Source organism: Tenrec ecaudatus, chromosome 10 (assembly GCF_050624435.1).
Source record: "Tenrec ecaudatus isolate mTenEca1 chromosome 10, mTenEca1.hap1, whole genome shotgun sequence".
Taxonomy (NCBI): domain Eukaryota; kingdom Metazoa; phylum Chordata; class Mammalia; order Afrosoricida; family Tenrecidae; genus Tenrec; species Tenrec ecaudatus.
Window position 1 is genome coordinate 150,416,054 of NC_134539.1, and position 21,982 is coordinate 150,438,035.

Genomic DNA, 21,982 nt, shown 5'->3' on the forward strand with positions numbered 1-21,982 from the left:
CTCCCTGCTCTAAAGAAACGGCCATCCATCAGCTTGCCCAACTGCGGTGGCTCGTATGTTACTGAGAGGCTGGAAGCCAAGCCACCAGTCTTTCTAAAATTGTAAAAATTAACCACGGAAAACCTGACGATCGGCAGCAGAACCTGGGCTGGTACAGAGCCACAGATGAGCCCCTCGGGTGGGAAGGCATTCTAAATGGGACTGGAGAAGTGCTGTCCCCTCAAAGTGGAGCCCACCTCAGTCATGTGGGTGGACTAATGTTTCCAGGACCTTCCTTTGCTCCCACGGCACCACTCAAAATCAGAAGAAATGGCTGAAAACATCCACTAACAATTGGAATGTGGACTGTGCCAACCATGAATCCAGGAAGATCAGAAGTCATCAAAAATGAAGTAGAATAATTAAAGATCAATATCCTAAGCATTGGTGATCTGCAATACATTGATGTGGGCCATTTTGAAGCAGACAACCACGTGGCCTCCTATGTTGGGAATGGCCAACTGAAAAGGAACTATAAAACCTTCATTTTTAAAAAGAGCCCTTCAGCATCTACCCTGAAACAGCATGCTATTAACGATAGGGTAACAGCCACATGGCTACAGGGAAGACCAGCTGATAGCTTATGTACATGCCTAATTTACATACCACCAGTTATGCCTAAGATGAAGACATGATGGATTTTTGTACCAACTTCTGCAGTTGGAGATGGTTCAAACACGTCATCGGAATCCATTGGTGTTTACTTGTGGTGGGGCTGCCACAGTGGGACACACAGAAGGGTCCGTAGTTGAAAACGATGGCCTTGAGGATAGACGGCCACGAGAGGTTTTGGCAGGCCAATGATGTCATTGAAAATTGCTCTTTTTCAACACCATACACGGTGTCTGGCCCCTGCTCAAAGGCAAGTTTGAGACTGAAAGAAGTGAAGGAAACCTTTAGGCCTTGGGTGGCTATATTGAAGTGATGCAAGAGCTTCAACATAAGATGGGAGGAAACAGAGTCTCTGCACTAAAAAGAACTAAAAAGAAGAATATTCAACCATCTCCAGAGGTTACATCTAATCAAGATCCAATGGCGCTGAAAGAAGAAATGCGAGCGCCATGGGAGGCACTGACAAAATCCAAGGCTCCAAGAATTGATGGAATAGCAACGGAGATGTTTCAACACATAAATGCAACAATGTAACTTTGTCAGGAAATGTATCTCAGTGGCACCTCCACATGAGGTCATCAAGCTGCAACCTGATTGACAGGCGAAACTCCGCCCCTTAATTTCTGTAGCTTCACGTTTACACGAAATTATGTAACTGCCACACAAAAGCATTCGCTTGTGCGGTTCTTAACAAATTGTGAAGGATGGGAATTCCAGGGTGCTTCATTGTGCTCATGCAGAAACTGTACACAGAATAAGAGACAATCATTTCAAACAGAGAAAAAGGGTAGGCTTGATAGCAACAATAAAAGAACACAAAACCAACAAAGAGAAAATAACAACTAGTGGGAGGGTGTGGTGAGATTGTGACCCTCATACACTGTTAATGCAACAGCAAAACCGTGCGAACATTGCGGAAAGCAGTATGTCGTGCCTTAAAACAAATGGGACTAGAACCATGTGACGCGGCCATCTCCCAACCGGCTGTATCTCCCAATGTTAAGGAACTAATGAGTGCCACACAAACAGACACCTGCAGCTCATGTTCACTGCCGCACTGTTCACGCTAGCAAGGAGGTGGAGATCAGCAGAATGCCCTTGCACGGGAAAACAGAGAAGTAAGCTGTAGGACACACAGCTGGTGGAGTACTATGCACCCCTAAAGAATGATAATGAAACTGGCAAACACCTCATAAGGACAGCATGGAAGCTATTATGCTGAGTGAAATTCGTCAAACCCATCAAGCTAAATGCTGCGTGAGACCACCATTATGAAAGAAAAATGGTTTTCACACCCAAAGAAGCAGACTTGGTCTTCACACCCAAAGAAGCTTACAGAGAAGCCAGGGCAAGAGGAGCGAGGAAGGAAAGTAGAGGGAAGAAAATAAATACAATTTACATTAAAAAACATTATAGATAGTAACACCTATCGAAGACAGTATACAAACCAAAGCAGATGCACTGACATGGAGTTCTTGTCGACTCATGGCAGCCCCACAGGGCAGGCTGACACTGCCCCATGTGAGCGTAAGAGTGTGTAACTCTTTAAGGGAGTAGAGAACCCTGTATATCTCCCAAGGAGCGGCTGATGGTTCTGAACAGCTGACCTTCCAGTTAGCACCCTGATGGGTAACCACAGTGCCACCAGGGATCCTAGATAGCAACATAGATTGTTTTCAAAAACTGGAGGTTAAAAAAAAGTACATGTCAAGGTTGTGTCCTTTCACCATGCTTATTCAAGTTGTCTGCCGAGTCAACAACCCAATAAACAGGATGGCAGGAATAGGCACAGAGAATACCGGTCTGAGGAAAGCTCCTTAATGACTCGTGATATGCAGATAGCATGCCCTTGCTGGCTAAAAGCAAGGAGGACTTGAGACACCGTTGATCAAGATCGAAGACGACAGCTTTCAGTGTGGTTTGCACCTCGGCATAAAGGGGATACAGGACCATCCTCGTAGTTCTGACGTGCATAGCCACCATGAGTTAGAACGAACTTGAGCGGATCTATTGGTTTCTAGGGATTACAGTGCTATAAATATTTTTGAGCAGGGCACGGCTTGTCCGGAAGTGGCAGAACTAAGCGGAAGGGGGTTATGCTGGAAGGATGCCAAAGGCGCATCTAGCTGAGTGGCGTTCTGAAATGGGCTACTCTGGTGGAAGAGAGGGGGTGGAGAGATGAAAGAGAAGGGAGAAGGCAAGGAGGGAAGAGAAGAGGAGGAAAGAGAGAGGTGAGAGGGAGGAGGAGGCTGTAGAGACTGGTGCCATGGAAGGGAGGTGGAGAGTGGAAGAAACCCCAAAGACTTGGAGACTGAGCAACCGGGAGGATGGGGGTCCTAACGATGGAAACAGGAGGAGGGACATGGAAAGAGAAAGCCACACTTGTTTCGAACGTGGAGATGAGCGAGAAAATCCCAGCAGAGCAGATGAGAAGGGGAAGGTGCTGGCTGTGGGATGGAAGCGGAGGAGCAGCTCTGGAGAAGGGTTCACTGTAAATTGTAACAAGGACGCACAGCAGCATGCTGGGGACAGAGCCATTGTCTTCCACCAGGGATTTCCACACACCGAACTCCTGCTGCCACAGGCCACCCCCCAATGGTCCCTGTGTCTGGAGACACTGGGGCTGAGCCTTTAACTGAAGGCCAACGTGGGCGTGGACCAACACAACATTACGGGCTGCAGGGCAGGGGCAGAATGGGCCACTCACAAACTGGGTCCAAGCGAGAGGGTTTCCAACCATCAGCCAAGCCCACAATGTGAGAACCAACGAGGGGATGGTCTCTTAGGGAACGGTGGGGAAAATAGGTGAACAAATGAACTCTGGGCCTACAGAGAGGGTATAAAATGAAGCAAGCTTCCTGAACCGGGCTGTGCTGGAGGTAGCGGTTCCGAGGGACCTGGAGTCTCTTGTTTGTGTTTTTAATTTAAATAGGGATTGCACGAAAACAACTCCATTAGTTCAGAACTCAAAACAAGAAAGATCACATCTCAGGATCGGCTCCCTCGTGGGGAGGTCGCATCTGAAGTCCCTGCCGCTTCATTCACGGACAGGCTAGGTAGCTTAACAAGGAACCCTGCTGGCATCGCGGTCGCGTGTTGGGAGTTCAGAAGTTAGGAACCACAGCCACGCCCTTCTCAGAAGAAAGAGGAGGCTTTCAACTGTCATAAAGAGTGACGACCTTGGAGACCCACGGGGGGCAGTTCTACCCTGCCTCGTGGGGTTGCCACGGGTTGGAACCGACGCCATGGCAATGAGTTTGGGGTTGGGGGTTTGAGCAGTGCATGTGGCTTAAGGACATGCCTGCTAACTTAAAGGCTGATGGTTCGAATCCACTTGTTGGCTCCACGGGAGAAGGAGAAGGAGGGGTCTGTGAAGACTGCAGCCTAGGAAACCCTCTTGAGCAATTCTGCTCAGTCGTAGTCTAGAGTTCTAACTACGAATCCAAGACATCTGGACAGTACCTGCCTAACAACACCACCGAGACGATTCGAGACCCAGCGGGCCAGGTTGGGGCTAAATGAAACCACGGAGAAGCTTTGGCCTTTGGCCTGCCACAAACAGCACCCTGCTTCCTAAAGCATAAAATCAGAGGGACAGAAAAATGATTCCCCGCCCACCCCCCAGGAAGACAGGCACTTCCTTACAGCTTTCCCGCCTCGGATTTCTCCACAGCAGCCGCTCTTCTTGGCTGTGCCCCCGCCACTGTGGAGGGCAGGGGGCGGAGCAGTCCCTTGCTGAGTCCTCTGCTCGGCCTGGTCTGATCCAGGCCACAATTGAGAGCACACACCAGGCAGAACAAAACAGTGGCAATTGATGACAAATGGACTGAGCTGTCCCCACCTCCCCCTTCCCAGTCCCCGTTGCCACAGAGACACTACTCAGCCGGAACTAGGAGATCAGGAAACATCCATGAGGAAGGGTCTGGCAGACACAGGTGTGCTAGGGGTTTCTAGGATCCAACAAGACCCTCCAGTCTGTCCAGGTTGGAGGGAAAACAGTGACGGGATGGGACCAAGGGACTAAAGGACAAAGGGAAAGCTTTGCCCTTGGCATTGGAAGGCTCTCTTCACTCCTCTGGGAGCAGTGTCATTTTGATGCGTGTTGACACCAGTTTGATGCTTGAATGACATCCAGGTGTCATTCCTTCTTTGTCTTTACAGCTTCACTCGTCTCTCTTCCACGTCACCCGAAATACTGCATAAACTTTATGACAGACAGCTGGGTACCTGCTCAGGGAACCATGAAACCAGTCCAATCTCACCCCCTGCACCAGCTTCTGTAACGACCTTGGCAGATAGATCACAGACCCAAATACTCTCCAAAGGATTCTCCCCTCTTCCTTGGGGACTACGCGTAAGGAAGATGCCACGTCTTCCAAAGTGGCAGGCAGAAAACCATGCCTTTCCCAAAGTACAGCGATGAGAGGCTGGGAGGAGATGTGGGGAGGTGGCCAGGTAACTGGTACTGTGGTTTATTCCTTGCTATTAGTTTGCTGATCAACAGGAAGCCCAAGGTCAAATATTAACTGAAACTGCACCACAGCCCAACAGCTCTGCGGCTGCTGCTGTCGGACGCCATCAAACTGGTTGTGACTCAAGGCGACCGCATAGAGCACAACAAACACTCCCCGGTCCTGCCTTCTCACGTGTATCCATCCACCTTGCTGAGGGTCTTTCTCCTTCCCATTGACCTCCGGCCTTACCAAGTCCTTTCCCAGGCACGGATCTCTCTTTACAAGATGACCAAAGTCCGTGAGAGGAAGTCTCACCATTGTCACTTCTTAGGAGCATTCTGGCTGTACTTCTTCCCACCCGGATTTATCCATTCCTCTGGCCGTCCCTGTTCCGTTCAACTTCCCATACCCACACGGTGATTCAAAGGCACTGATTTTTCCTCGGTCTTCCTTATTCCTTGTTTACCTGTCGCATGCCTATGAGGTGACTGAAAAGACCATGGCTGGGGTCAGGCACACCTCAGCTCCCGTAAATGACATCTTTGCTCTTCAATGGTTTACAGATGCCTCGTAGACATCATTTACCCCCAAACAACTGCCATCACACCTATCCGTGGGAGAAAAGAAGAGATCATGCTGTCTCAGTTACGCCAACGTTGCAGCGTGCATACGACCTGTCCCCATTGGAAATCCAGTCATGTCAAGGGTTCAGATTTTAAGAGCCAACCATGATCCCAGTGACACGCCACTCTCCACACCCACCCCACAGGGGGTTGGGGGACAGATTCACCCCCATGCTCGAAGCTTTCAGGTCCTTACACTTTCACTGCATCAGTCAGGAAGGTCAAGACAAGGATGTTTTCGGTTGATTGCCAAAAACCTTGCGAAACTCATGATTGGAACTCCATGCATGTCATGGATTCTATAGTACAAGTTCTTAAAGCCTTGAACCACCCCCCACCCCCAAACCCTTCTCTTCTTCCCCACCGTGTGCTTATCGTGAGGTTTAACTGAAAGAACCGGTCTCAAGTTCAGCAATCGCCCATGCCAAACAGTCTCTCTAATACCCTTGTCACTCACCTCCTCTCTGTGAAGCCTGATGATCAAGATACCTCACCGGGTCTCACGTCAGGAAGCTATGGCCACAGTCCTGGCATGGCACGCCCTACAATCTACCGTATGTAGCTTTTTTAAATGTTCTTCCTCAAACGAGTACTGGTACATGCCTTCAATTCATTGAATTCCAGGCCAAACCATGTTCTCTTGCTGACCCCTCTGATTGTGGAAACATGACCACAATCCCACCCCCCCCTTTTTTTTTCAGTTTCCCTTTTTAAGGTTCCAAATGAAGAAAACACGGTCTGGGTTTCAAATGGTTTCTCGGGCCAGTCATAGCCAACAGAGCAAGATCAGAATGGACCCAACTTTGTAACATCTGAATGAAGCAGGATGGTCACTTGAATGGGAAAAATCATAGGCTAACATCTTGCCTGGGCTCCCTCTCAGAAAATAAGGTCCGTGTAGTGTACATATGGCACCACAGCCAGGTCTCTTGATTGGCAGAGTCAGAAACGATGATGCCCCGCTCAAAGATGGCCACCAACTTCCCTGCTTTGAATGTGTGTCAATTACCACAGGCCTAGTAATAGTCCAGCCTCCCCCGCTCAGACTCCTGAAAGGACTCTAGAAATCTCCCATTCTAGAGAACTCATCATTTCCCCATTCCGGCTCTCATTCAGCTTCACCCACATTTTTAAAATGTAGGTCTGTCTTCACACTGTTTCATGGGTCCTAGTAAACTGGCTCAAGCCAGTTTGAAGCCCTGTTCACAACCCTACTTTGCTTCTCTTTTGGACCCCACCCACAGACAACCACCAAACCCTTGAAAGTAGGTGTTGCCCCTGGTCTTTCGTATTGCTTTGTCCTGTCCGTGTCTTCTACACCAGCTTAGAGTCTTATCCAAACACTACTAGATGCATCCGGGTTGGTCTCTTAGTTTGTAGTTTCTCCTTCCCACCAGAAAAGACAGTACTGCTTCAATAGAATCCCCTTTCCAGAAATCTTGCAGAAAATGGAAACAAGACTTAATTCTGGACTGAATTGTCGTGCTTAAATTTACGTCGAAATGGTAACCCCTTTTGATAGTTAGGTTTTATGTCAGCATGGATGGGCCAGGATTCTTCCATGATATATCTATCATAGTGTGGTCAACTCTGTCATGGGATCTTCTGTGAAGCAGGTAAGCAGTTGCGGGGAGAACAGACTTCCTTCATCTGGTCATAGCCTTGATACAATTGAGGGACATTTCACTCCGTGGGTGACCTGCTCTTAGGATAGACTGTCACTGCGGAGAAGTTAGTACTCATCTTCTGCTGGATCTCGATCCTGCATCTGGTTCCACAACCTCTTGCCATATTGCCCGCCGATCCCAGGAGCAGTCAGCAGACTGCTGAAACTCTGATTCATTCATCTCTGTGTCCACTAACCTGTGGTCTTCCTGCTCGTGTTCCTACTTCCTATCCATCAGCCCCTGCAGCTACATGAGTCAGGAGAAGCTTCCAGCATACATCTGACCCTTGGACTTGAACTGAACTAGACTTACCTACCAGTACAACCATGTGAGCCATTTCTTGATCCAAATCTCTTTCTACAGGCACACACATGTGCTTCTCTAAAGAACCCAGTCTAATGAAGCCCTCTATGTGTTTGTATACCCCTGTTTGAAAATAGGGCTTCCTTTTGTTATGCAAATGGGTCCCTACAGAGTAGGGTGGATCCTAAACCTTTTCATTCCCGAATTCTAAAACATTAAGCATAGACCCAGAGACACACATGGGGGGTGGGCTTGGGGGAGGATGTCACATGAAGATAGACACACGAGAAGGTACATGAACAAGCTCAGGAACCTTAAGGATGGCCGGCAGCTAGATGCTGAAATAGGCACAAGAGGACCTCCCCCTGGAGCCACATTCTGAACTTGAACTTTTAGCCTCCTAGAAGGCAAGAAGAGAAAAGCCACTCACTTGTGACGCTTCCGTTGTGGCGAGAGCAGACAGTGAAAAGCAGATAAAGCTGGGGTGGTGGTCAGACGCAGAAGGACAGAGCCCCCATGAGAGTCCCTGCGGCAGCCCTGGAGCACCCTGGGCTCCAAAGACATATGCTGTAAATCTGTGTATAGTTGAAAGGGATGGGCTAAGAAAGCACCGGTGCCCAACGTGGTTTGTTCACGTGGCCTGTTGCAGTGACCTCTGCTTTTGAGCCCCTCCTGTGACACGTACCTACAGTGGTACACACTCCCCTTGTCATCAGCTTACTTACCTCCTCTGGTGACAGTAAAGGGGCCTCTGGGAAGGTGTTGGGGCACACCTATCTAAGACCCCTCTCAGCACTGGTCAGACAGTCAGCAGGTCCGTAGTGAATGCTTGGTAAGCCACACAATACCTTTACGTTAGTCCCAAACAAAACTCAGTAGCATCACTGCCACATGGTCCTGCCCTCCTGGGTCCCCTTCGAGGTCAATGGTCTTATAACCAAGTGTCCTACAGCCACATCTTACACCGTGAGGGGAAGTATAACCAGATCACCATCCGGGACACACACAGGGGGCTCTTAGCCCCCTGGGGATGTAACTCACACACAGCCTTCACCACCACCCAGATGGAAATGCAGGGGTCGGGAACATTCTGGATTTTCCAGGGGTGTCTCCTCCTCTCCCAGAAAGAAACCCTCAAACTCAGGGCTTCGTGGATTAAACAGCCCAGTGCCTAAGCCATTGGGCCACCAAGGGCCCTCCCCACCCTGACAGAAAGGTGATTTTAGGGACTTAGAGGCAGGCAGAGGAAGAGGCACATGGAGAGAAGAGGCTCTTTCTGGCACCCTGGGTGGGTAAGAAAGAGTTAAGGCGGCAGCTGCCAGCCCTTGGAGGACACAGTTATACTCAACTGTTCCCACTGGCGACCCAGTCAGCTGTCATCGGGGAACAAAGGACCCCCCCAGAGCCTCTCCAGTTGTGTCACTCCAGCGTCCCTGAGAGCCCCCTGGCGCTCCCTGATTAGGGCTTCTGAGCCAGCCCCTTGGAGACCTGAAGACTAAAGGGGGCAGGACAATGGGCAGCCACATTCACTCAGGCGGCAGTCCGGTCCGCAGGCCCTCCAAGACCACTTCACCTCCAAGGCCAAAATCAAATCTCCTCGAGGGCCTGTGGAGAGCCCCTCGGCCTCCGACCGGGCCGGGTCAGAGGCAGTCACCAGGTGCGTGGCTGGGTAAATAAAGGGAGGCTGGGGCAGGGAGGAGCCCTGTGGGTGTAAGGGGTGATGTGTTGGGCTGCTAACCCCAGGGTCAGCAGTCCAAAGCCACCAGCCACTCTATAAGAGAAAGACGAGATTTTCTATACTGGCCAAGAGGCACAGCCTTGTAAACCCACTTGGGCAGTTCTACCCTGCTTGACAAGTCGGTACCAACTCGCTGTCTTGGGTTGTATGCTTGTTGTTATTTTGAGAGACTGGGAGGTTGTCCTGAGGGTGTAGTGGGTGATACATCGAGCTGCAACTGCAAGGTCAGAAATTGGAACCCACTAGCCTCTCGGAAGTAGAACGATGAGGCTTTCTGTTCCCATAAAGCGTTACAGTCTCAGAAACCCACAGGGCCAGTTCTACTCTGTCCATAGGGTCTCGCTGAATCAGAATTGACTCAGTAACACTGTCTGGTTTGCAGGGGACGGGAGTGGGGGGGGGGGACGGGAGTGGGGGTGTTGCAGGCAGGCACAGCAGAAGCTACAGGGATTGGAGCCTCTGGGTTAGCAGTTTATGCTGCATGCCACTCAAATCCTGGTGATGAATTTGATGGTGGACTTCTAGAAACGTCCATCCCGACCACCAGCTCTGAGCCTTAGGTCTCCTCTCTCAGGTAATATCGGAGGTGGCCTCCGGGGAGACCTGTGATATAAGAGCACGGAGCCAGGTGGCTTTCTGCAGCACCTGTGGTCACATGGGCAGCTTGTTTGCAAAGAGCCTCACTTGCAGAGTTTGGGCTTCCTACATCCAGCTGGTGTGATCCCGGGTGTAGCTAGCGTTGCACATTTGCTTCCTATTGGCATTGTGTCTTCAAAACCCAATGGTGATGACCTTGTGTTACAGAGCAGAACTGGCTCCCGTGGGGGTTATTTTCGGTGTTCCTCGGCAGAAGCAGGCCCCCCACAGCCCCCCGGGGTAGGCTCATACCAAATCTCTTGGCTCAGAGTTGTCTGAGACAGGACGACCTCACCTCTCCAATTCTAGAGCCTGCGGTTTTCATTCAGATATAAGCACAGTGTTTCTTCCTTATGGACAGCGCATACAGTCTCACAGACCCAAGCACCCTGGGGTCCCTGATGGGGAGCCGTTGGGGAATCGGAAGTAAAATACACACCTAAAGACTTCACCTCTGCCCCAGGGCTCCTGGGAGACTGATCTGGCCAACCTGCTTTCTGAAAACGAAGTGCCTTGAAAATCCTCCTCTGCCTGAGTCAGAATCGGCCCCAGTCCTGTATTCCTAGTAGCATCAGTGGCCCATGGGCTTGCAAGATGGAGTTGAGAGGGTTGAGCGCCCTCGATTTCGCCAGTCCTTTCACGCGGCTGCAGTGGAAGCCATCCCACAGGGCTGGCTGGTTAGCAGCGAGAGGCCTCGACCCCCACAGAGAAGCCGCTGTACCCCTGCTGGTCCTGCCAGGCCAAGGCTCCGTGTAGGTACCACAGCGGGGATGCCTCGTGCCTCTGCTTTGAATGAATGAGTGAAGAAGGAAGGGAGGAATGGCACGGACACTCCACACCAAGACCTTCTCTGCTCCCATCTCGCTCCTGCCCAGCGACCTCTGACTCAGAGCGCCTCTAGCACACAGGATAGTACTGGCCCTGTGGGTTTCCAAGACTGGAACTCTTGACGGGGCAAGAAAGCCTCATCTTTCTTCTGAGGAGCGATAGTGGTTTCGAACTGCTGGCCTTGCCGTTAGCAGCCCAGCACCCTACATTACCAGGGCTGCTTTAAATGACCACTGCCCTCACTCCCGCTCACTGCCATTAGTCAACGCGGACTCAAAGTGACCCCCTGTGAGTTTCTGAGACTGTGACTACAGGAGGAGAAAGTCCAGCCGCTGGTGGTTTCGAACCTGCCGAGCATGCAGATCGCAACTCAATGCAGAACGACACCATCGGGGCTCCTAAGGTTTTGTGAAACTCTTAATAACATGACAGCTTAGTGTGGGGTGGGGGTGGGGAGCAAGAACAGGCTAGCTGAATGGCTTTCCCAATAACCTTGAGGCTCCATCCAACTGGAGCTGCCTGAATCTGCCGCCCGCAATACCACACCTTCCTAGACCCCCATACACACACAAGCCACACACATGCAGAGGTGCACATTAACTTCACACACTCGCACAGGGACACCTACAAGCCAGTCCCTGGCCAGCGAGCACATTCTGACTCATGGTGGTGCCCTAGGACAGAAGAGAGCAGCCCCAGGCTGGCGTCCTTACGGGAGCTGGCTGCTACCACCTTCGCCTGCACATCAGCAAGTGGGTTTGAACTGCTAACCTTCAGACAGCATCTGAGTGTGAAACTACCATGCCAGCAGAGTTCCGGATATGAAGAAACACTCGTACAGACATGGGCATGTGTACTGTGTGTGTGTATAACCTTTTGTAAAAAAAATGGAAAAGTGCTTCTCAGAACCAAATAGGAGCAGCTATTGGCCAACAATGCTTCAAAACACAGACTCTGGTCCATTAAAAGAAAACAACAGTGCTCTTAATCCCGTCATAATTTCTCCAGGAAAAAAGCTGAGGGCCCCACAGTGAGGAGTCAGGAAAGCATTTGCTGCTCTTTGGAGAAGCTTGGTTGAAAGCCCCCACCCCCACCCATTCCTAGAGTAGGAGAGGAGCAGCAGATGGTCCCAACAATCATCTCACTGGCCCTGGTCCCTGGTGGCACAGTGTGGCACAATGGTTATGTGTAGTGCCCTGAATGGAAAGGTCAGCAGTTCGAAACCACCAGGCACTCCGAGGGTGACAGAGAGAGCTTTTTACTCCCATAGAGTGGCCGTGTCAGAAACCCACAGGGGCAGTCCTAGCCTGTCCTATAGGCTCTCTATGAGCTGGCAGCAACTCAGTGACAGTGAGATTTGGGGTTGACTGAAACAGAAGGTGGCTTAGTGGATCCCATCGTGGGTGGGTGTAAGCCCAGCAGCTCAAGCTCACCAGCCACTCTGACCGAGAGACGAGGCTTTCTGCTCCTGTAAAGACGGAGCTTCTTGGAAACCCACCGTGGACAGTCGTGCCCTGGTCTATAAGGTTGCTGTGTATAGGAATCGGCACTGTGGCGATGAGGTTTTTTTTGGGGGGGGTGGTGATGGTGCTGTTTTTTGGTTGGTCTCAGGAGCCACTGGTGACTCTTCTGGCTCCTGAAGGAACCCTGGTGGCTATACTTGATGCTGCTAAACATACGGTCAGCAGTTTCAACCCACCCGCTGCTCTGGGGGAGAAGGCGGGGTTCTCTGCTACTATAAAAAAGGGGCGTCTCAGAAGCCCACAGGGGCAGTCCTGCCCTGTTCTACAAGGTTCCTATGAGCCAGAATCCACTCCATGGCAGTGAGTGTTTGGCTTTGGTGGGCACTGGATTTTCTTTTCTGGTTTCCCCAAGGTGCCTGATCCATGCCCTCCCCACTAATACTTCCATACTGTTTAGGGGGGGGGGGTGTCATCGGAATAAAATTGGTAAATATGGAACTTCACTACCAGAAATGACCACAGTGCTGAGCTCATGGCCACATGGGGCTTCTAACGACCCCCATCTGAGAATTTGCATTCCTACCCCAGACAGATGGGATCAGCACCTACATTTTAAGGAGATCCCCAGGTGACTCTGTGGATTTGAAGTGGGAATGCAAATTCTCAGCAGGCACTAAACCAAAACAAACCAGTTGGGAGCTCTGGGCCCAGAGAGGGCTCTCTGTATTTCAGGGCGGGGAGGGCTGGAGCCATTGTGAGCATCTCTGGAATCGCCCAACTTCCAGGTTGAAAGGGACCTTGAACAGCATCTCTTATCTCGCTCCATCTGGTAGAGGTATCTCTTCTGAGCCATCCTGCAGCATTACGTTGTTGTAGCTGTTGTTGTTGTCATTATTGGGTGCTGTTGAATCCATTCCAAGCCATGGACACCCAATGCCCTATGTACAACAGAAGGAAACCTGGCCCAGCCCCGATCTCACCATCAGTGCTGTCTGAGTCACTGTGTCCACCCATCGCATGGAGAGTCTTCCTGCTTTGTACTGGCCTTCCATCAAGCGTGATGTCGTTTCCCAATGAAGGACCCCCCCTGACAACATAGGCAAAGTACGTGACATGAAGTCTCGCCAACTCTCCCTCCGAACGAGCATTCTCCCTGGACTTCCTCCCAGGGGGATTTGGTCTTTCTCCTGGCCATCCACGATGATTTTGAAGTTCTTCTCCACCGCCACTATGCAAATCAGTCCGTTCGAACCAAAGACCAAGACCAAAGAGGTTTGGTCTTCCATATTCATTGTCCAGATTGTAAGGCGATCGACAAGACTCTGGCTTGAGTCAGGTGCATCATGGCCCTCCAGGGTGTTACTTTGAGGAGGTCTTCTGCAGTTGATGCCACATCCTTAAAGTTTTTCGGATGTGGTGACCCTAAGGAGTTCTGGTATGGAGACAAAAATTAGGAACTTAGACTTCTTTATTTTTCCATGAATGCGTTTAAGCACCATGGCCTACTGGCCAGGTGAAGAATGCACTGGATTATCCTCTGGGCCTTGTCCAGGAAATGTTTTCTTCAGGATAAAAGCCCATGGAAAGAATCCATGGAACAGGATGAAAGCTTAGGAGTCTCTGGATGACACAGAAGGAGAAGCTTCGGACCATTATCCAAACACGTGGATGGGCGAGACTCACTGAAGAGCCCCTTATAAGGAAGCCCGGCTGACCTGCTGCTGAGAGGCCAGCTCCTTGAGAGCCCAGTGGAGCAGCTTCACTCTGTAGCATTAGAATCGACACGTTGTTGTTTGCGAGGTGCTTTGGGTGGGTTCTGACTCATAGCAACCTGCTTCATAATAGAAAGAAGCATTGTTTGGTCCGACACCATCCTCACCATTGTTCCTGGGCTTGCGTCCATTGTTGCAACCACTGTGTCAACCCGACTCTGAGGGCCTTCCTCCACTTTACCCAGCCTGATGTCCTTCTGCAGGGGCTGGCCTCTCTGACAACATGTCCAAAGCATGTGAGATGAAGTCTTGCCATCCTTGCCTCTAAGGAACACTCGGGTCATGCTTCTTCCAACACAGATTGGTTGTCCTTTGGGCAGTCCATGGCCTTTTCTGTTTTTAATCATTTTATCGGGGGGTTCGTACAACTCATCACAATCCATACATGCATCCACTGTGTCAACCACATTTGTACATTTGTTGCCATCATCATTCTCAAAACATTTTCTTCCTACATGAGCCCTTGGTATCAGCTCCTCATTTTCTTCCCCTCTCTCCCCTCCCTCATAAACCCTTGATTATTTATAAGTTAAAATTATTTTGTCATATCTTACACTGTCCAATATCTCCCTTCACCCACTTTTCTATTGTCTGGCCCCTAGGGAGGAGGTTACATGTAGATCCTTGTAATCAGTTCCCCCTTTATAACCCACCCTCCCTCCTGGTATTGCCATTCTCAGCACTGGTCCCGAAGGGATCATCTGTCCTGGATTCCCTGTGTTTCCAGTTCCTATCTGTACCAGTGTACATCCTCTGATCTAGCCAGATTTGTAAGGTGGAATTGGGATCATGATAGTGGTGAGGGGAGGAAGCATTTAGGATCTAGAGGAAAGTTGTATGTTTCATTGTTGCTACCCTGCACCCCGACTGGCTCGTCTCTTCCCCAAGACCCTTCCCTAAGGGGATGTCCAGTTGCCTACAGATGGGTCTTGGGTCCCTCATCTGCACTTCCCATCATTCACATTGATATGATTTTTTGTTCTTTGATGCCTGATACCTGTTCCCTTTGACACCTTCTGATCACACAGGCTGGTGTGCTTCTCTCACGTGGGTTTTGTTGCCTCTGAGCTTGATGACCGCTTGTTTAACTTCAAGCCTTTAAGACCCCAGACACTATATCTTTTGATAGCCGGGCACCATCAGCTTTCTTTCTTTCTTTTTTTTTTTTTATTACCATCAGCTTTCTTCATCACATTTGCTTATGTACCTGCTTTGTCTTCAGTGATCGTGTGGGGAAGGTGAGCATCATGGAATGCCAGTTAATAGAACAAAAACTCTTCTTGCATTGAGGGAGGACTTGAGTGGAGGCCCAATGTCCATCTGCTACCATGGTCTTTTCAATATTCTTCTCCAACACCGCAAGGACAACAACACAGATAGAACTTATTTCCCAAAGGATTTCTGAGAAACCCAAGCACAGTCTGGAGCCTGGAGCCACGTCAGAACTCGGGGTTGTCCACCTACCTTCTCTTCTGGAGGCTTCTTCATCCACAGCCCCCTGCCCTGAACCAAGGACGAAAAGCCAAACCCATGGTCAATGAGTCAGTTGTGACTCTCTGGGCCACCCTAGTGGACAAATGTCCCCTTGGGGTTTCAAAGGCTTTCCATCTTTGCTGGAGCAGACTACTGTATCTCTCTCCCACAGAGCTGCTGCTGGATCCACTCCTCTCTCTTCCAGAACCAGCTCAGCACTGTGTAGCGCACTCCAACATTGGGGGTCTTCAACAGGCAGGCAATCAGACCCACTGCCCTGAACACAGCTGATCAGACCACCGACCTCCGGGAGCCCACTTACTTACCTAGTGAATAAAAGAGGGGGTGGGCCCAGCAGATCCCACCAGTCGGCTTTGGGGGAATAGAAAACAGAGGAAGATGTGTGGGGTTGAATTATGAGGGAAGAAGGTGGAGACAAGGCTGGATCTGCATTTGGGCTTTGAACCAGTTCATTCCAGGTTGACCTGCTACGACTTTGCCTTTTCCAGCCCCACTGTCCTGAATCCAAATTACGTTGTTGTTAGGTGCCATGGGGTCCGTTCTCATGGGAATCCTCACCCGGCTGGGACATGGGTGGGTTTGGCAGATGGATAACTCCTTCATGATTTTCTTGATTCTGTCGGTGGTGTGGTACATGGTCGTTCTTCATTGGTGGGTCATTTGTTTGGTTGCTTCCAATAACAAATAAGACTCTGGTACACTGACTAATTACGTGATGCCGAACATTTGTTTCTGCTACCAGGTGCCACTGAGTCAGTTCCGACCCTTAGCGGCCCTACACACGACAGACCAAAACACCTCGCGGTCCTGCACCACCTCAAAATTGATCTTCCGTGTGAGCCCATTGCTGCAGCCATTGGGTCAAGCCCTCTTGTCCGGGGCCTGCCTCTCTTTCCCTACCTTCACTGTAACCTTTACAAACGCTGTGCAGATTCTGAGACTAGAGGCATGACTTCCCTTTCGAAAAGTAATACCAATCTCAATGCTACCGTTTGACAAGCCACAGCCCATCTGGGATGGTGTCATACCACATACCTTGGGCCACTTCCTCCCTGCCCTCTCTCCCCTAGTGGGGTGAGCCAACCCCACATTCCATCATCAGGGGAAGTATAAATCCATATGAACTAAGGCCAATTCGTGCAAAATTTCCCATGAGAGTGCAGTTTTCAGATCCTACCTCTTCTAAGGCAGTGAATGTAGACAAGTATTATTTATGCACATGTACGTATATGCCAATGACAAATGCTTGTTCTTTTCCGGGGCCGTGGGGTAAATCTGACTCATTGTCGCCCCACGTGACAGGGTAGAACTGTCCTGAGGGGTTCCTAGGCTCTGAGGAGACATCCGATGGCAACGTAGGCTCCTTGTTGGGCTCTTAATCACCCAGTCAATGGTTGCAAACCATCGCAACTCTGGGGAGGAAGAGGAGACATTCTGCTCCCGGACATCGCTCCAGTCTTGGTAACACACAGTGCAAGTTCTACCCTGTCTCAGAGGATAGCATTGGCTCGAAACCGCCTCAATGGCAGCAAGAGCGAGAATCTTACAGGAGCACAGCCCACTTTGAGCTGAACTGCCAATTACTCTGTTCACTGATGGTTTACTCGCACTCCTGGACCGAGCAACCCGCGCGCGCGTGCAAATTAGAACTATTTCAGGAAAGATGCTCAGCTTTGACTGACAAGAAAGCACTTTCATTCCATAAATGATCACTTCATCGACGAGAAAAGAACATTTCTGAGATTTTTCTTGTGTCAAACCTACCCTTAACCTAGGGTGCTTTGGAAGGGGGCTCTCAGACGCAAACATTGACTTCTTCGCTTCCAATGAAAACCAACCCTCTTTAAAAACTGAGAGAGAGTAGGGATGGAGGGAGAAAAGGGGAAAGGGAGGAAAAAAGATGTGTGATTGGGAAATAGGACACTGACCCACCCAAGGGGAGGGTATTGTTTGTGCCTCCACTGGGAACGAGTTACCAGATATAAAGCCAGTGCCAGATGAATGCAGTTGCCAGCAAGGAATGGGGAGCCAGCGGAGGGGCCTGAGGGCTCGGCCCCCAAACCAACTACATGGACCAATGCCCCTCCTCCCAGAAGAATATACTTGAGAGGACAGCACTGAAGCTGCAGCTAGGGGAGAGGGACATGTCTGATCAGAGCAAATGGGAGCAAATGAAGGGAGAGGAAAAGAGAGTGGAGCACATCCTGGCCCATCAGGCCTGGAGGACAATATCCCTGCTCTGAACAGCTAATGGACAGAGTGGACAATATGGCTGATCCCACTACGAGACACACCATTCCTTGATGGTCCAGGGCCCTAAGGGGGACAAACACTGGATACTCAGGGCAGGAACTGGCCCGGACTGACCCTGTGACACTGAGGCAAACCACTAAAAGCGTGTGACACAGCATCCGTGGGAGCAGAGCAGGGAGCCCCAGAGGGAGTACAAAGGACAGACTCTGGGGCCAAAGCATGGTACCCCTTTGGACCTGACTGAAGGACATGGCTAGAGGTCAAAAATCAAACCTTGATCTATTTACAGGTTTCTCTTTCTTTTTTTAAACTTTTCCTTTTAATTAATTTATTCTTCTATGGGAAAACAAACAAACAAACAAAAAAACTGAGAGAGAATAGGCTCCTGGAGTGAATGCATTCATGGGGACTGGTTTTCCACTCTCAAGGTCCCTCACTGCTAAAGAAGGGCAGTGTCACCCTGGGCCCACTGTCCGTTTCCTCTGCGCTCAGCCTCTACTGAGCACCTCCCACAGACAGCCTGAGTGTGGTCACACTGGCGTGCTTCAGTGGCTCACCTAGCCACTCATTAGAATGCCGATTCTCGGGCTACCCCTGTCCCCTTCTCAAGTGGAAGGTCTGGGCTGGGGAGCCAGGTCTTCATTTTCACCTAACACTTCCCAGTGAGCGCTGCAGGTCCCCTTGGGTGGTGACACCATGGCACAGTGCTGGGCAGAATTCCTCCACTTCTGCTCTGGTCAAACCAGGTGCAGCCCATGGCCTGCCAGGCCTGTTGTCTCCCCATATGCCACACCCCACACACCCCCATGCTGGGACTGGATTATACTCATGACGTTTGAATGGACTAAGACCTGCTCTGGGTTTCTTGTTCTTTCTCTTATTCTGAGACCCACTTCTGTCAGTCCCCACTCACGTGCACCCTATAGGACCCCATAGAACAGCTCCATTGGGTGGGTAGGGGCACAGTGGTGAAGGGCTCAGCTGCCAACCTGAAGATTGGCAGTTCAAACCCACCAGCTGCACCACCGAGGAAGAAAGATGAAACCATAGGCTTCAGGAAGATTATATTCTAGGTAATCTAATGAGGCTGTTTTACTCATTCCTAGAGTCTCAGTGAGCAGGAATCCACTCACTGACCCTGGGTCTTAATCTTGACGTGAACCAACAGTGGGCTCGAACTGCCAGCCTTTCCCTTAGCAATTGAGTGCCTTTCCACTGTGCCACCAGGGCTCCTGATTTTCTTAGCTGACCCCTCTGCCTTGAATTTACTTACTTTATTTCTTACACATCTTATTGACATAGAATTCACATACCACACAAGTCACTGTTTTAAACATAGTAGAAAGAGTGGTGTAGTCAACTCCACAATCACTTGTAGAACGTTGACGACATTCTTGTGCTCATCATGGTTAGCTGCCTATCTCCCCCAACCTCCACCATAACTCTAAGAAACTATTCATCCAGTTCCTGGACGCGTATCTGTCGATTCACCTTTCCTGGATTTCTTGTACAGAAGATCATCAGATCAAAAATGAAAATAATCCCACCCAATAGCAACAAAATAGGCCTCAGAAACTCCTCAATCCAAAAGAAAGCAGAAAACCCTCACAACGCGAACAAATGGAGAATGGGTCAAAGGGAAAACAGATGACAAGTGGTTAAATTTGAACCTGCAGGTCTCTGCAGTAGGAGCCCTTGGTGGAGTGACGGACTACATGCTGGGCTGCCAACCCCAAGGTCTGAAGCTCAAACCCACCCCCCCCACCCCCAAGACAGAACGACAAGGCCACACTCCCACAAAGATCCACAGCCTCAGAATCCCACAGGGACGCCTCCATCCCATGGGGCTCCCTTGATTCTCAGACAGATCACTGCCATCCATTCCGACTCATGGTGATCCTGTCGGACAGAGTCGAATTGCCCCTTTGGGTTTCCAAGACTTGAACTTTTCATGAGAGCAGACAGCCTCATCTTTCTCCCCTGGGGCCACTGGTAGGTACAAACCTGCTGATCTTGAAGTTAGCAGCTGGATTCATAATGAACTCTGGCTGCCAGGACTCCTGAAAAAAACAAAAAAACAAAACCAAAAATCCCTCACTGTCATTGAGCCGATTCTGATTCATAGTAACCTTATAGGACAATGTAGAACTGGCCCCGTGAGTTGCCAAGACTGAAACTCTTTACAGGCGTAGAAAGCCTTGTTGTTCTCCTGAGGAGCAGTGGGTGGTTTTGAACTGCTTATCTTGTGGTTAGCAGCCCAATGAGTAACCCACTATGCCACCAGGGCTTCTTCCTAGACTCCACAGGCCCTCTTATATAACCTCTAAGGGAGTTGCTGTGGAAATAGCTACGATATGCAAGGTTGGGCAGGATGAGGAAGAGGTAGGAAAATAAGATTTCCATTGTCACAGTTCCCAAACAGGTCTGATCGTAGACCAAATCAACATTTGCAAAAAGTGTGTCTTGATAACCATGCCCTGCCCTTTCTGTTCGTCTCTCCCTCCTAAGGTACGTTCTCTGGTAGTGCTAAGGTTTCCTTAGCTATTACTCTGTGCTTTGTCAGATCTCCTCCTGGTCCCCATTACCTGGGCACGTAATAATGGCTAACATTCCAAAGGAAGGATTGATTCATACTAAAGTGTGAATAGCTGATACATTTTAGCATTCTTTAAGGAGGATATACAGATGAAATACTCTACTCCAGCCATGCTCTTCTTCCCCAGTTTCTCCTGGGAGGAGTCTTCTATCCCTCAACCACATCCATGAGTTGGCCATCCCACTCTAGAAGCATGTCCTACTTCTTAACTCAATCTTAACGGAGACTCACAGTCTGTACTCTGAACCAGACCTAGTTGCATCCAATTTGAGCTCTTGGTCACACTTCTAAAGCCAGGTGGCTGCAACACAGCTTTATCTACTGCCACATCTTCACTTAAAGCTCATACTTCTTCAAAACAACAGAACAATTTTCTTCCGTTTATATTTTTCTGTTTCTCCTCCTTGCCCGTGTCACTAAGCAAATTTGTGGTCATGCAGAATCGGTGCGTTTGGATGGTGGTGCTGGTGAATACTGCAGTACCACGGACTGCCAATTGAACAAACATATGTCTTGGAAGAAGTATGGCCAGAATGCTCCTTTGAAGCAAGGATGGCAAGACTTTGTCTCCTACACTTTCGATGTGTTATCAGGAGAGACCAGTCCCTGGAGAAGGACATCATGCTTTGTAAAGTGGCGGGGCAGTGGAAAAGAGGAAGATTCTTCATGGAGACGGACAGGCACAGTGGCTGCAACAAGGGTCTCAACCACAAGCACAATGCAGCAGATGGCGCAGGACCAGGTGATGTTTCATGCTGTTGTACATCAGGTTGCTGTGAGTCGGAACCAACTCCACAGCACTGAACAGCAGCGGGGCATTGGTGAGTCCAGCCAAACGTGGTCCTCCAGCCAGTCGTCCACTTCCTTCAACTCACAGCGATGGAGCAACGCCCTCAAGTACACACGCCATGGCCAACACTGGCTGGGGCAGGTGGGCAACAAGAATGGACCAGAGACGAATCCTATCCTCGGACCACATAACCTGGCGTGCCATAAGCATAATCACTCAAGGTGGGCAGTGACCTTCTTGTTTTTTGCTCTTCACACACCTCGCCACAGAGGGAAAGGCTGCCCCGTCCCATGCCACCCCTGGGACCTGTTGTACATCGGTCCATTGTGATCCTTGGCATTTTCAACTTTTGATTTGTGAACGATTGTCAAGACTTTCTTCCCAGTCTACCTTAGTCTGAGCGCACCACCAAAGCTTGTGCCAAGCGTAGCAGCACGCCCATCTCCACCGACAGTCAGAGGGTGGCTGGGCAGCATGGGTTTATTGGTCGGGATTCTGGCATGGAAGGGGAGAATTCTAAAGGAGTGAATGCAATTTGATTTTCGAAGTCACAGGATCATTTGAGCTGCCAGAGAGAGATGGAAGGGGAGAATTCTAAAGCAGTGACTGCAATTTGATTTTTAAAGACACAGGCTAATATGAGGTGAGAAAGAGAGACATGTTCTTCCAGCTAGGAGTGTCAGAGGGCAATGCTTTGAACAGGTTCTCGTGAAA